The sequence below is a fragment of the Pogona vitticeps genome, chromosome 2, assembly GCF_051106095.1.
Source record: "Pogona vitticeps strain Pit_001003342236 chromosome 2, PviZW2.1, whole genome shotgun sequence".
In the NCBI taxonomy this organism is placed as follows: Eukaryota; Metazoa; Chordata; class Lepidosauria; order Squamata; family Agamidae; genus Pogona; species Pogona vitticeps.
This window is the reverse complement of record NC_135784.1, coordinates 90,290,928-90,307,351: the sequence shown is the minus strand read 5'-3', so window position 1 is coordinate 90,307,351 and position 16,424 is coordinate 90,290,928. Positions and strand designations below refer to the sequence as shown.

At 41.4% G+C, this 16,424-nt stretch overlaps 1 protein-coding gene across 23 annotated transcripts in view; it reads left to right on the top strand.

Annotated features, from left to right (window-relative positions):
• SGCD (sarcoglycan delta) overlaps window positions 1-16,424 on the top strand; it is a 631,892-nt gene that overhangs the window by 78,950 nt on the left and 536,518 nt on the right. For 2 of the 23 annotated variants that reach the window (XM_072989993.2, XM_072990005.2), the window contains exon 1: window positions 10,377-10,467. The exons of 19 other annotated variants lie outside the window; for them this stretch is intronic. The gene's annotated coding sequence lies outside the window, so the exon portion shown is untranslated. Of the gene's footprint in view, window positions 1-10,376; window positions 10,468-13,839; window positions 13,864-16,424 lie in introns of those variants that run through there. 2 more of the 23 variants (XM_072989997.2, XM_072990009.2) reach the window with 2 other exon arrangements.

Here is a 16,424-nt window from a genome sequence, read left to right as displayed (position 1 = left end):
AGAGTGCAGCCACATGCGTATATTGGATTTTAGAAAAATCTATTTTAATAAACTCAGAATAATGATGGTAAGGTACCATGGCAAGAGATCTGAATAAGAAAATGAGTCCAAGATGGGTGGGAGTTTCTTTAAAAGAATATTCAAAAGGTACAACTGAAAACAATTCCAGCAACAAAAAAGTTGGAAGACAGCAAAAAAGACTAGTGTGGCTTCAGAAAAAGCTAAGAAAGGACCTCAAAACAAAAAAAGGACACAAACTGTATAGGAAATAGAAGGAAGGCCAGGCCACAAAGAAAGAGTACAGACAAGTAGCAAGGAATTACAGGGATGGCATTAAGAAGACAAAAGTTGAGAATAAGCTCAGGTTAGAAAGAGATGCTAAAAGCAACAAAAATACATTCTTCAGATAGGTACGTAGAAAAAGACAAAGAAAATAAATGTTGTCCTTGTCTTCAAAAGGGCAAAAACAGAGGAACCTGGGAACTACAGACCAATCAGCCTGACATCAATTCCAAACAAAATTCTGGAGCAGATTATAAACCAATCACTCTGTAAGGTCCTTGAAAACAATGTAATAATAACTAGAAACTGATAAGGATTTGTCAAGAACAAATCCTGCTAGACTAATCTTATCTCATTTTTTGATTGGGTAACCTCCCTGGTAGATGATGGGAATGCTGTAGCTGTAATATATCTTGACTGGAGGAAAACCTATGTCCCGTCATATTCTGATTAGTAAGCCAACCAGGTGTGAGTTGGATAGGGCAACTATACCTGCACAATGAGTTAGAGAATCATTCTCAGAGAGTGCTTACCAGTGGTGGCTTGTTCTCAAACTGGGAGAAAATAGCAAGTGGGGAACCACAAGGCTTAGTCCTAGGCCCAGCGCTCTTCAACATTTTTATTGATGACTTTGATGGGGGAATGCAGAGAATACTTAACAAATTTGCGGATGAAACAAAATTGGGTCGAATAGCTAATGCCTTGGAAGAGAGGAACAAAATAGAAAAATATCTTGAGAGACCACAATATCTAACTAACTGATGCTGCTGCTTCCAACTAACAGATGGAACTCTTCTGTGTAGTCAGTCTTTTTCCTTTAGTGCCAGATCACTCCCTATTAGGGTATTATAGTTACTCTTTATTTTTCCCCACTCTTAGTTGTGTCATGTCATTTTTATTTTAACATTTTAAATCCCATGAAACTCATGAATGCTAGGTTAACACAAGGCCCCATTTGTTTAGCCCTACAGGTGCCATAGAGTTGCACAAATATTAATGTTTTTGGCATTCCACTAAATATGATCCATAGCCCTAGTCAGCAGCGGCATAATACAGATTTGTAATATTGCCATTTTTGTCCAGGAGTCTGAAAATTCAGCTGTGACTTTTTCTGTTGTCCCCAATAATCTCTTTTTCATGTATATGCCCAGTCTAATGTGTGATGTTGTTGGCTCATTGGATTCATATTTATATTAACACTGACACATTACTTAAGTGTTTTAGTGTAGATGTGGGACATTCTTGTTTAGCCTAGTCTTCTGTTTTCTAGTGGGAGAGAGAATGTGTGACTTACAGGTTACATCTGTTCCTTTAATACTTTTCATCTCATCTTAAAAAAGCCTTTTCTTTGGCCAAATGACAATGTGGAATTGCCAGATTAGATAATTTTCAGAGGCATCAACATGTTAGACAGTGGCAGTAAAAACAAGCAGAAGCACTTGCAGATGAAGCTTTACCCTGCTACTTTCAGAGAATGTTCTGGGAGCCTCATATGTCTTTCTCCACTCATAATTTTAAATCATTTTCCACATCTTCCTTAACACTGAAAATTCATTCAAGACAAAAAGAAAGAACAGTGATCTCTCCATTTTGAATGGAAGCATGCTGAGGCTGGTTTCGTTTTGCTTTGCTTTGTTGTTTTGTTTTTGTTAAACTTACTTTATTCCACTCTGAAACTATAGAATAAAACAACCCGGAATGATATCCAGGTCTAGTTTGTCCCTATGATGGATGGAAATTGCTCACACTGAGTGGGAACGCTGATAGTAACTCGGAAGATGAAAAACCTTCAGTTTCAACTTCATTTCATTTATTGTATTCTAACCCATGTTTCAGTCTCATCCTTTATTACCTGTGGGACTTTTGTATCAAAATCAGTATTTTTTGTGTGTGTTCATTTCTCATAATATAAACATTCAGTTACACACATTTTCCTCACATTTTTGATTTTTACTAAAGTGTACTTTTGCAATTTTACACAGTTCCTCTGTTTGCATTTTTTAAAAACACATGCACAGTTTAATGCATGTTTTATTATAGGTCTTATATGTCAGGTGTGTTCTGTCTTTCAGTGAGTCTTGGGAAGTACAAAATGGACAATTTATGTGAGGATTGTGATTCCATCAAAACTCTTTTCATTCCCTATTGATTTTTTTTTTTTACAAAAAGCTGTTGCATGGTCCACACTGCATACCTAAGAGTTGTGCACAATTCTTGTTAAAATTATGTAAACAGAGCAAGTTAGCCATTGGCATTTATATATTGATCAGAGGCAGGAGTGTCAAAAAAGCATTAATGTGCCATTAAAGCACAACTTCAATAAGAATTATTCAGAGTCCCTCTTCCAGTTTGCATTTGTATTTGCAGATGGAGGATTAAGCTGAGGTACTTAACTTTTAGATAATAAAGAAGCATTTCTAAATATTCATAGCAGAGGCTTATGTGTTCATTTGAATGGCATGAGAATTAGCAGTGAAAATGAAGGCTGTACTTATATGTATTCTGGCATTTAGTGTATTTTATCAACACCTAACTCAAATGTATTTGTACAAAGGTTTGATATGAAACATGCTTAGATTCATCATGTTGGAGGGACAGATGAACAGATGAACAGATGCGGTGTTAGTGTGGTGGAGAAACCTCTGAGCTGCAACATCATAACCTGTGAAGAGCTTACTTGCTTTGCTATTTGCAGCCTGAAGTGTCACAACTATCTCCAATGTATACAGAACAGGATCCTCAAAAGAGTTGCCTTCTGCAAAAATCATAATCACTGCTTAGCAACATTAGAGTTGTGGTGGAGGTGGGAGTTTGGACATGTAGCAGAGCGCCTATATGTATCTTGCTCATGACACTTTGCCCTCCCACTCCCAGAATAAAGAGATGGACACCAGCAATAGAGTTGACTAGGGCTACACTTTATTAATTCTTATTTTCAACCTCCCTCAGTCTGCAGAGCAGCCTAAACCATAATGTGGATCTTTGAGCAGGTGCCAGGGTATCTCTGAATGTTCCTCTGTCCCCAAACAGGTTAGTCCCAAGCCCTTGGTCGGAGCTGTCCTCTGGATAGATTATACCATGCCAGCTAAAACTGGGGGACATTCTCTATCATCCCAATATCCAGTTCTCCTGAATTTAGATGGACATCATCCAGGACTGCCCTCCCCCTGCACATTCATCATGACAAGTGAATCTCAGAGTCCTAGTTGCTGTGACACTGGGCACAATGACACCATTGTGCCTATTGCGAACTCACCGATACTCACTTGCCATTCTGCACTACCCGCCAGTGTGACCTATTCAAATACAGCACCACTTCCAATCATACCTGCAATGTGGGATAGGCAAAAATACACCTGTGAACCTTTTCAAGGCAATTACATGAGAAGGGCCCAAAACTCTTGTCCGGCTCACTACAGCCACATTGGACCCAGTGGTGGGTGGGTTTCCAGAAATAAAAGAGGGCTGGCTGGTTGCAGACCGGCTTTACAAAAGCTACCACATTTTTCTGTCTATAAAATGACACTTTTTCCTTATATAATTAGACAAAAAATTGAGGGTTGTTTTATACACGGAAGGCAGCCGCTTTTCCCTGTCTTTTGTGAAGCCACAGGGCTTAGCAAAAAGGGAGGGAAGGCTCCCTTTGTGTAAAGCAGCTGTGAAAGGGCTGTATGATTGCACCCCTTTGATCCTGAAGCCCTTTCATGGGCCTGGCAGGGGTTAGAAAAGGGAGGGTTGTCTTATAAATGGAAAAAATACAGTATCTGGTCCCACCCCAGCCAACGTTGTAGGTAGTGCCTACTGGCACACCCACCTGCCCAACTCTCACCAGAAGGGGAGGGCAAAGGATCCCCACCAGAGCATGTTAGTGCTGGTGGAGAGAACATCGGCTTAGTTTTTGATCAGTATCAAAATGTAGTTTGGAACTTTGTGAACTTTTATTTGTATTATTTTGTAGATTTTAAAACTCTATTTCAGGGTAAATCCAAAGCAGTTTAGAACATGAAACAAACAACTCCACAACAGTGGAGTATAAGATGACACAGAAAAAATAGCAACAGCACAAAAACCAATAAATCAGTCTCACAGGCAGTGAGATCCTAAGTTAAATGCACACTTTGTAGGGGGTTTAGAATTAGGCAAATCCTCTTCTGTCCCCAGGAAACCTTTTGTGCAGCGGAACTGTCCTTGTGTTAGCAAAACCTTCTTCTGTTAGCTGATTCCAGAGATCTGCTGGCAGATCTGCTCTGCTTCCTAAACTCTGATGGCAAAACAACCAAAATGGAGTGGACAACAGACAGAATGAAAGGGGAGCTTAGAAAAATCAGATTCAGACCTCTTCTAGCCAATAGACATAACCAGAATGTGGGCATAAAGTTAGGCTAGGACAAGAATAACTCTGTTTAATTTTCATGAATAAACTGGGAGATGTTTGGGCTTCACATTGCTTTAGCTGGCCTAGTTTCAACTCTGCTGCCCCTTGGAGCAAATGAAAACATTAACAGAGGAACACCAGAGGACAGAATAATTAAACTTCCAAAATGTGTCCGGAATAATGATCTATCTTCCTTTAGACGACTTTGTTCTGATTACTTATTCCATGGTTTTGTCAAGTCTGTTTGCTGTTGCTCTCATTCTGGCAAAACAATTTGTGCTAGCTTTCTAATCTTACAAAAATTATTGTTTTAAACTGTTTTGGAACCCTTGGTCCAGAAAACAAGTGCAAATCACAGTTTTCTATTTTGCATGCAGTTGTAAACTGAACAAATGGAAGTAGCAATCAGATTAAATTAAATAGAAATGAACAATTGAATTGGACAGATGAAACTGTTGAATTAAGGAGGTAACACTACTATGGAAAAAAAAGGAGAAGGGAGAATAAAACTAATAAAGGGAGATAAGAGGGAGAAGAATCTTTATCAAGACTGGTTATAGGGAACATAAAATCGGTGAAGATTCTCAGTCATCCAGGTGAGGTTATCTGAAAGTTAGACTTCTTTCTTATCAGGTTGAAACATTTCACTACAGATCTAAGTAGCTTCTTCAGTCTGAGGAGTGTTGGGAGGAGACCCCTGATACTGTATATCGTCCAGGTTGGTTCTTCGTAGTGGTCTCTGTGAATGTACACAAATGGGTTATCCTGCGCCTGCACAGGGACGTCCGGAAGATTCTAGAGCTTAATAAAAAAGAGTCAATTAGCTCCCCCTGCGGGGAATATAAGCCCCGCTTCCTCCATCTTCCTTTCAGTTCCTCTTTTTCCGCCATTCCTGTAGGATGTAGGAAGAGCAGAGCTATCGACCGTTAAGTACTTAGCTAGCTAGCTACTCTTTTCTCTTTTTTTATTATTTACTTTAGCTTAAATTATGGTTATTTGACAGAACGTGCTGATTTTAAGTTACTTCTTTTGTTCTGTCACATTCCCCCCCTCGATCAACAATCCCCCCTTTTTCTTTTTGTTTATGGCCCCTCGGGGCTTCAAGCAGTGTGTCGTCTGCTCCCAAAAAATCCCTTTATCAGACGGACACGATAAATGCTTGTTTTGTCTTGGAGAATCGCATCAAGATCAGTCTTGCTCTGCTTGCAACGGTTTTTCAAAGCAAGCAATTAAGCTGAGGTGCCAAAGGCTTTGAGCTTTCCTTTATGAAAAGATTCTGTCTCCAAACATGGAAAGTGCCTCCCTCACAGCACTGTCACCTCTGCGTGCTGAGGCTTCTAAACAGGACTCCTCGGCAGATCAACCGCTGCTTACCGTCTCTGGGCAGGTTAAGGCTAAGAACACTTCCAAACCACCAAAAGCCAAACCGCCTTCATGCCCTGCAAAAAAGAAGGCTACCAATAAGAAACCGGCTAAGTTGCCTGTTGTACCTCCTCCCGCTGCTTCAATATTGCTTGAGGAGTCTTCAAGGGAAGCAATTGGACTTTCTGATGCAGAGGAGCACATTCCTTTAACCCAGATGGCTCAGGAACATATGTGCATGCTGCCAAACTCAGGATGATTTGAGGCTGAGCCAGACGCCAGCCGGGTCGTTGCCCACTCAAGCCCTCGATATTCAGGATGGGCTGATACCAAGTCTCCATCTGAACAGGAGTCTGATCATGAAACTCCTAGGAAGCGTACGGTGAAGTGCAAAAATTTCGCTCCGTACCAGCCTCGGGATGGAGGCGATGGGTACTGTCTGCAAGGACTACCACAGTTTGGCCACTCTTTTTACGCTCCATTCCAACCCTGTCCATACCCAGGCTACACCTACCATTCGGAGCCTCAGGCACAAGTACCATGGCACCATACCGTGGCTTCCTCTATCCCGTGTCAGCCACATACTCAGCAGGACTTTTCCACACCTCAAGCACGATCTCGCATGAGGCAATTTCCTATGGTACCTACAGCACTTCCCAAGCGTGCTAAGTACAGTGGAGGACATTCTTTGGGTTGAGCCACAACGCTCTACTCTGGTCCTGATGCACACGATACCATGCCCTTCTCCCAATCCACCCAATTGGATGTGGAAATGGCACCAGAAAATGCAGTACCGAGGCGTTCTCCTTCGATCGCCTCACAGTCGTCTAATCCATCTACGGTGTCCACCGATGCCCCTGACACTGCTGCCCAAGGCTCGTCATCTCAGCCCTCGTCAGAGGATTTTTCATCTTATGCACAGCTTATTATGCGGATGGTGAAAACCCTACAGCTTGATGCACAAATCCCTCAACAAGAACGGGACCTTGTCTTCCATGATATGGAACAGGACAAGACCTCTCCTCCTAGCCTCAGTCTCATTCCTGCTCTGTTTGAGCTGGTAAAATCTTTTTGGGACAAACCTCCTACATTGGTACAGGTGCCACGCAAGCTTGAGCACCACTATAAGACTCATGGTTTGGACTCTGACTTACTGGCCAAGCATCCTTCACCCAATTCCATTGTGGTTGAAACTACTCAGTACAAATCCCGTACCAGATCATCAGTTACACCTGTTGACAAAGACAGGAAGAAATCGGACACCTTTGATAAGAAGCTGTATTCTTTCACCGCAATGCTCATTAAAATTGCTTACTACCAGGCCGCGATGGGTGCCTATCAGAAGCACTTGTAGGACATGATAGTTCCAGTAGTGCAATCACTACCTGACCCCGCAAAAGCAGAAGCCCTTAATGTTTATAAAGAGGCTAACACCCTTACCAGGCAACAGCGATTTACTGCAAAACACACAGCTGACATTGCTTCTAAATCCATGCTGACTGCCATTGCTGTTAGACGCCACGCTTGGCTTAGAACAGCCAACATCCTTGAAGAAACCAAGATGGAATAACTTCCCTTCGATGATGCAGGACTGTTCAACTCTAAAACTGATGAGACTATGGACAATATCCATAAAATGAGAAAGACGGCGAAATCTTACATACCATACCAGCCGTATAGGTACCGTAAGTCTGCCTACAAAAAGCCACAGTACCAGCCCTCTCGGTACAGTAAGCAACAGCAGGTCCGCACTTACCAAGTTCAGAAGCCTCCTACGCCGCTGTTCAAGCAACAACGCCTTCGTAGCTCTAAGCAGTCCTTTCGCAAGACTCAGCTTAGGGTTAAGCAATTCTCATGAATCTACCTCCTATACAAGATTATCTCCATTCTTACGAGAATGAAAAAACATCACTACTGATATGTGGGTCCTTAATATCATTCAACATGGATATAGGATAGAATTTTTCCGCATCCCTCCACCAAATAAAATCAGACCTACTCCCTTTTCCAAGCCGCTGCATTTGGAAATCTTATCCCTGTTATCTAAAGAGGCCATAATCCAAATTCCATCTGACAGTACCGATGGTTTTTTCTCACACTACTTTGCAGTCCCCAAGAACGATGGGAGCATAAGACCCATCATGGACTTACGAGACCTCAACCGGTACATACTTCACAAGAAATTCCATATGCTCACCCTTGACTCCATTCTTCCCCTCTTGTCTCAGGGAAACTGGTCACCATCGATCTGCATGACGCATACTTCCATATCTCCATCCACCCGTCTCATCAAAACTTCCTCCGTTCTGGTTCCACCACGATACCTTCCAATTCACTGTCTTACCGTTCGGGCTTTCAACGGCCCCCAGGACATTCACAAAATGCATGGCACCAGTTGTCACGTACCTACGAACCCAAAGAATAAAAATCTTTCCTTACATCGACAACTGGCTTCTGGTGGCCCGATCCTATCACGAAGCACTCTCGGCCATGGGATTCACCCTGTCCACTCTAAAGAAATTAGGACTAAAAATCAATGCAAAAAAAAATCCAATCTCATACCTTCTCAAGTAGTCTCCTACATAGGAGCAACCTTGGACTCTGTTCACACAAGGGCTTTTCTCCCACCACAACGGATTCAAAAGATCAAAGCAGCCATGTGCAAGCTCAAGCCGTGTGCCATACTCACATCACACTACATCCAACATGTTCGAGGGTTCATGGCATCCACTACCACGGTGGTACCGTACTCCATACTCAAACTCAGACCCCTGCAGTCTTGGTTCATCACCCAGTTCGATCCCGTGACAGACCCGCAGTCCAAGAGGTTGAGAATCCCTCCTCAGGTCACGCAGTGCCTCACCTGGTGGTTCAGCTCCAACAACCTGTCACGGGGAAGACCGTTCCACTCCCCTCACCTGTCCATACAGGTCGTCACCGACGCCAGCCTCTCAGGGTGGGGGTGTGCATTGCCAGAACCTCCGTGCTCACAGTCTTTGGACCCCAACCCAAAAGACCTTGCACATCAATCAACTAGAACTGCTAGCTGTCATGAAGGCTTTTCAGTCCTTCCTCCCTTGCATCCAAGGCCATGCTGTGCAACTGGTAACGGATAATACCACAGTGGTGCACTACATCAACAGGTAAGGTGGAACGCGATCAGTGTGTCTCCTCCAGCTGAGCATCAAGTTTTGGAAATGGTGTCGCTCCCACAATGTTTTCCCACAGGCGATCCACATCATTTCCAAGGACAATTCTCTGGCGGACCACCTGAGCAGGCTCCCCACCAGGATGCATGAGTAGGCATTGAACCAGATGGTCTTTCGAGATATCTGCACATGATGGGGACAGCCCACACTGGACCTTTTTGCGTCCCACCACAACACCAAGTGTGTCCAATACTGCTCCAGGGCGGGCATGGACGCTGCCTCCCTGGGAGACGCCATCCTCATACCATGGTTGGGGGAACTAACGTATCGGTTTCCTCCAATACCACTGCTTCTCAGGACTGTGACCAGGATAATGCGGTACGGTACAGATGCATTCCTCTTCGCCCTTTGGTGGCCGAGGCAACCGTGGTTTGCTCACCTATCGGACATAGCACAAGAAGTTTACCAGCTTCCTCAGATACCGTCCCTCCTGTCGCAGAACAACGGGGCTCTCCTCCATCCCGATGGAGCGCAAACTTCATTCTCTTGATGTTAGAAGGCCCCTTGCCTTCTACCTACACCACACCAAGTCCATCCGACACTCTACACATCTCTTCTTATGTTACCACGGACCGCACAAAGGTGTTCCTGCTTCTTCTCAATCAATATCATGGTGGATTGTTCAGCTCATTCACCTGGCTTACCAGCTGGCCAAGAAACTCCTTCCAGAGGGATTAAAGGCACATTCCACCAGAGCGGTTTCCACCTCGGCAGCCCTATTCAAAGGTGTCCAACTGCAGAACATTTGCAAGGCAGCCACCTGGGCTATCCCTCTGACGTTTGCCAGACACTACCGACTGGAGGTCAGAGCCAAAAATGATGCGCCATTTGGACGGGCGATACTGTCATCTATGATACCATGATGGCCTTCCTGCCGGTGAGTAAAACTTGTTATTCACCCATTTGTGTGCATTCACAAAGACCACTATGAAGAAAGTTAGGTTACTTACCTGTAACTTTGGTTCTTCTAGTGGTACTCTGTGAATTCACACATCCCTCCCTTCCTCCCCTCTATCCATCACGGTACCGTTCTATGATACTATGCTTATCTAGTTTATGGTAACGGCAGATTAGGAAACTGAAAGGAAGATGGAGGAGGCGGGGCTTATATACCCGCGAGGGGGAGCTAATTGACTGTTTTTTCTTAAGCTCTAGAATCTTCCAGACGTTCCTGCGCAGGCGGAGGATAACCCATTTGTGTGAATTCACAGAGTACCACTAGAAAAACCAAAGTTACAGGTAAGTAACCTAACTTTTCACTTCCCCTGGTCTGAATAGGCTTGTTAGATAGACAAAGGACTGGGGTGAGTGAAAATCCCACTTCTGCCGTCCTTCTCCACCTATTGTCATGAGCCATTTATGGTCGTTAACAGCATTCTTTGTGGTGTGTGTGGTCCAGATCTTTCTAGGGACAGATGAAAGGGCAGCATGATAAATAAGAGACAGATTGTCTCTAAGGCCTCCACCCAGTTGAGTGAGGGACTTTCAATATGCACATGTATGGACTCCTCAAACCACCTATCTTCTAGGTCCAAAATGACTACCTCTTGGTCATTGAATGCAATTGAAGGAACACTGCTGATTGTGGTCCTAACCTGTTGCCCTTCCTGTGCTGGGCCATTCTCATGTTTAGTGGCTGTTTGGTTTCTCTAATGTAGAGCTCCAACCACACTATAAAAGCAAACTAAATAAATAAATTAAATAAATAAATCTAAATAAATAAAAATCTCATGTTACAACAGCACCATTGGCTGCCAGTCCTTTTCCACACAGAACTCAAAAGTGCTAATTGCAGTGTATAATTAAAGCCACCCTATGCAGGAAAAATGTGAAGGCAAGAGGAGAAGGGGACGTCAGAGGATGAGATGGCCGGACGGTGTCATCAAAGTCACCAGCATGACTTTGATCAAACTCTGGGAGGCAGTGGAAGACAGGAGGGCTTGGCTGCTCTAGTCCATGAGGTCACTAAGAGTCGGATATGACTTAACAACTAAACAACATGCAGTTTTAGTCAGAAAGTATGTATTCTCCCATACAAACATGTCCAGGCTTTGATATCTGCAGGAGGGTTCATTCTTTCAATTGGGCCACCCTTGGAGGTCTCTTTGATGAGGCCATGAGGAACTTTGATGAGGCCGTGAGGAACTCTCCACCAAGGGATGCTAAGCTGACCCCACTCTTTCCATGGGCAGGCCAAGTCCTTTATATTTATCAAGGATTTCAGCTACTGCTTGCCTGCAGTAAGAACAGCGATTTCAAATGATTGTGTTGATTTCCTTTCATTTCTAATGTAAATTCTTACTATAATTTCAACTGAGATATTTTAGTAGTTCTTCCAACCTGTTTCAGTATTTATAATTTATTGTGCTTTATGTAGTACTTGGCTGTAAGCTATATTTAAGCTACCCTGTGTCCCTGGGAGAAAGGTGGCATATTCAATACATACATATGTATGTGCATGCACGCGCGCACACATGCAGACACACGCATATGTGCACGCATGCACCAGTGTACGTACACACACACACACACACACACACACACACACACACACACACACACACACACACACACAACTAAGAAGATGGGAGTGTGTGAGTGCAAGGCTAACTGACATAGTAAAAAAACAACAACCCAGGATTTGGCATTAGATGTCAACCAATCCATTAGGAACAGATTTACACTGACAAATTATGTTAAATGATACACATTTGTTGTTTTACATCCTTTACAGTTTTTGGATTCTTTATATGTCATAATACTTTGGAGAATTCAAAAGTAAAAAATAAACACAAGAAGTGTTTCATCTATTTCAATTACATCACATAAAAATGTATAGCATTTGTACTCTCAGGTAGCCCAGTTATCAAACCCATAATGGCAAAAAAATAATAATTACTGAGTAGGGTTAATTATTATTTTCCTTAAGCTTTACATGTTTATATGTTGAAGCTCACGTATATTTCTTCTTAATATATGCCATGAGACTTGCATTGCTGTGAGACATGGCATCACCCTCTTTCTGTCTACTGCTGGGAGGAAGACACAGCCGTATCCCCATTCTGCCTATTGCTTGAGACATGGTAGCATTCCCCTTGTATCTATTTTTGCTTTTCTTCTATAATAAATCTGCCGGGAGTCTCTTTGGCCTAAAGGTTCTGTACAATCTATCTGATTGTGATTGATGAAATCTATTTCCTTTGAGCTAGCCTGATTCTTTTTGTATCCAGTGCTGTACACGTTTACCTATTCAGTAGTTAGTCCCACTTAACACAGTAAAGCTCACTTCTGAAGACAGACGTAGGCTATACTCTAATTCCAAGAAAGCAAGCGATATCCCAGCTCAAACCTGTGCTGCCTGTAGTGGTTATGGAAAACACAACAGTCTCTCGTGGTGGCCCAGTTTGTAGTCATAGACTTTCTGGCCTCCCCAGGGCATTGAAGCCTGGAAAGTCTGAGTGGTAGGTAGATGTCAGGGAGAGGTGCTGTCATACGTAACAAGGTCCCTTACTGTTCGGGGCTTTATATGTCAACATTAACACCTTGAATTTGGTATGGAAGCATGTACACAGCCAGTGCAAGCGAGCCAGGACCAGGGAGATTTGATTTATTTTATTTTTATGTATTTGTTTATTTTGCTTTTATACTGGCCATCTGACAACTCTGGGCAATTATTATTATTATTATTATTATTATTATTATTATTATTATTATTATTATTATTATTATTATTATTATTATTATTAAACTAGAAATTTAAACAAAATTGACAATACAGTTAAAATACTTTAAAAACATGTAAAATATGTGATAGTTAAACAAGTTAGTGGCTAGTAGAAATATGGTCATATCTTGAAACCTCCACACTTATCAATGCAAACATGTTTCAAAATCTGGATGATTGGTTTACCTCTTTTTTTCTTCTTTTAGCTTTCATTGATTATCTGTTGCTAGTATCAAATGAAGAATCTATGAATATGAATTCTATTTATATGAATAATGTGTATTCTATTCAGATTTTCTTCCCATTAAAACATTCAGCATCACAGAAAAGATGTTCATTTTGAAAGGTAAATGGGACCTTAAAATTGTGGCTATAGATCAGAATTAAGATTATTAATTTGGTAAAAGGAAGAAATCATATAATTAGCTCTGAGCTTTTGTTAGATGTCAATAAAAGTTGTGAAAACCAACTAATAAAGACAGTTGAATACAAATATAGATTTCCTGACTTGTAGTAAAGGAGTTGGATAATTATGGAAGTTGTATGTTCCTGAGGCAAATCACAACTGTAGGTGAATTGCAATTGTAGGAAGCCTATCCCCAAGAGTAGAACATTTTCCAGGTTCTTAAACAATAGAAATTGTTATTGGTTCATGTATGATAACAGACACTGGCTGTGAAGAGTTAGATTGTGTACCAAAACACTTCAGCTTCTTCAAAATATTGCAGCCAAGATGGTGTCAAGTAAACCTTTTGAGGAAGAAGAACTGTGTAGAAGCGAACCTGAGCATCACCAAAAGAGAATCCAAACATTAAGCATTTCCTCCAGGTGCTTGGCTGATAGAATGCAGTTGTGCAGGTTCCAGCAAAGCCAGTCTACAAAAAGAAAGTTCAGAATTTGTAGACGCAAAGGTAATTTTATATGGGAGTTTATGATAGAATATTTTCTACAGTTGAGTGAGACATAATGGCCATGGTTTTTAAATCCTCAAAAGTGGTGAGGAAGGCGAGACTTTAACCCTTATCTTCAATTTTATCAATGCAAAGGTGTGCTGTGTTCAGTGGATAGCAGAATAGATTTGATTTAAATCACTATTAAAATTTTTAAAAAACACATTTTATTTAAATCATCAAAAAATCTGATACTTTATTTAAATCATGATTTGAATTGTGATTTTTAAAAAATCATTGATATTTATCCATCCTGATGGATAGTCACTGGTAAGGCTGTTCATTTCTTTTCAATTCATTCTGTGCTGAGTTAAAGAGACACAGAAAGTGCTGTGGCACATGTTCCAAATCCACATGTGGTTGGAACTGGCAAAGTCTTTTAAAGTAGTAGTAGTAGTAGTAGTAGTAGTAGTAGTAGTAGTAGTAGTAGTAGTAGTAGTAGTAGTAGTAGTTGTTGTTGTTGTTGTTGTTGTTGTTGTTGTTGTTGTTGTTGTTAATGTTAATGACTCAAGCTCACATCTGACTTCAACTTAACCAGAGAGTCTCTCTCTTTTGATGGGTGAAGAGGACTGGCTTTGAGTAGGTTCCACACACATGGGCACAGCAATGATGGTCTATACAATGGGATCACATTAGGTGGTCATCTCTTTCCCGGTGTTTTGAACCCATAAAGTAGGGGGTGAGACTCGTCTGTTTTCTCTTGTTCCACCAGGGTTCATCCACAGCTTTAGAGTGTTCCTGCTTTTTTGCTTTCCCAGGCTCTCAGATTCTCCTGAGTAATTGTATTCAGACATGATTTCTCCCAGGTCTAGTGGAAAGTTAGATATTTGGAATTCAGCAGCACCTGGGAGAAGTTGAGATGGCTTGGCTGCAGGGACTTAGTGTCACTGTCTCCTTTCTCACATCATGGAGGCTTTTTATTATTACCTTCAAAAAGTGATCACATCCTTAATATCACACCATTGTTTACCGTCTTTTAATTATGAATTTAATTAAACAAATATGTGCATTCATTTAGGCAGCATATTCATGTTTATCAATCATGTGTTCTTCAACCCTGAAGGTCCTTTATAGTATACAAAACCTAATTAAAACTCAATTTTTAATATTTTGCTTATTATTATATTGATTTGTGAGATTTTAAATAACCAAATACCCTGGATGTCTATGTTTCATCTGCTACTCAAAGTTGTTCGTCATATTTATTTGTTTATTTTTACCCTGCCTTTCTCCCTAAAAAGAACCCAAGGCAGCTTACATCATAGTTCCCTCTATTGTAACATTAGGTTTTATATATTTCTAACATCTTGATGACAGCTGGACTACTGGACATACTATTACTCTTCATGATCCTAGCAGCCTTTCCAATGTCCATCCATTTCAGTGGATGGATATTCCTGCAGCTAATGCCATGTCTTTCAAGGTAAACTGAGCATTCTGGATTTCTGCCTGATGTGATAATCACAGAGGGACAAGGAAAGGAGGAGTTAAAAGTAGGTAAAGTCAGGTGCAATAGGAGGGGGGAAAATGAAGATTGAAGGACTGAAGTGGCTTTTGTGGAGGTTAGCAAATGTGATAGACCTCTGCATTATGTATAGTGCAGTGTCTGAAAGTAAGAAGTATGTGTGTTTGCAAGGGCAATACAAAGTCATGCATGTAGTGACTTTTAAATTGAGTAAGCTACAGAAAATTGTCACCTTAATTGAAAGTGAATTTATAGCGCATTATGCTTCTTATAAATCCAGAGGATCAAGGAATCCAGAGTTAACGCCAATTCAGTATTTTGCTATAGAGGTGGAATTGAATAAGTGCTTTGGATTAGGAAACAATAACTGGACTACATGTTAGCATCTGCCATAAGGTGTTGATATCGTCTTAAATGTTAGCATCACCCAGGCTATCATCCTGGCAGTACCTTCCTGACATGGCTAACACATAATCAATATACTCCATGTGACAGCAGTGTCAAGTTGCTGAAATGTACACAATCACAGTAAGCATGCGAGAAGAGATAATGGTATCTAGATAAAGTCCTTGGCAAGCCTACAGAAATGCATTGCTTTGGCAGCTTGTAAAATTATACTTTAATTGGTGTTAACAAGGCAATTGAAAATGGGTGGAACATAGCTTTAGAGAATCAGGACAGCAGGAAAGGTGGTCCCTGTAATATTTTGTGTTTCTCTGAAGTAAAAAGAAAGGAACAGGGCTTTTTTCTGAAGCAATTGAGCACATATTATATAATACTGTAATATATATAATGCAGTACAGACGTTGAGGGCATTTTTCTCCTCATATGGTCACTGGATGTAATTAGCCAGTTGCCACTGCAACTGCAATTCTGTTCTTTTGACCTAGAACTTTAATGAATGCAGAGTGTGGCAGCTGAGACAGCAGCTTTCCCTTGAAATCAGCTGCACTGAACTAAATCAAAAGAAACCCACCTCAGCCCTTCTGTATGAGCAAGGCACTTTCAGGTGTCTGTCTGCATTATGTGCATCGAGATATATATGTACCTGAAAGCT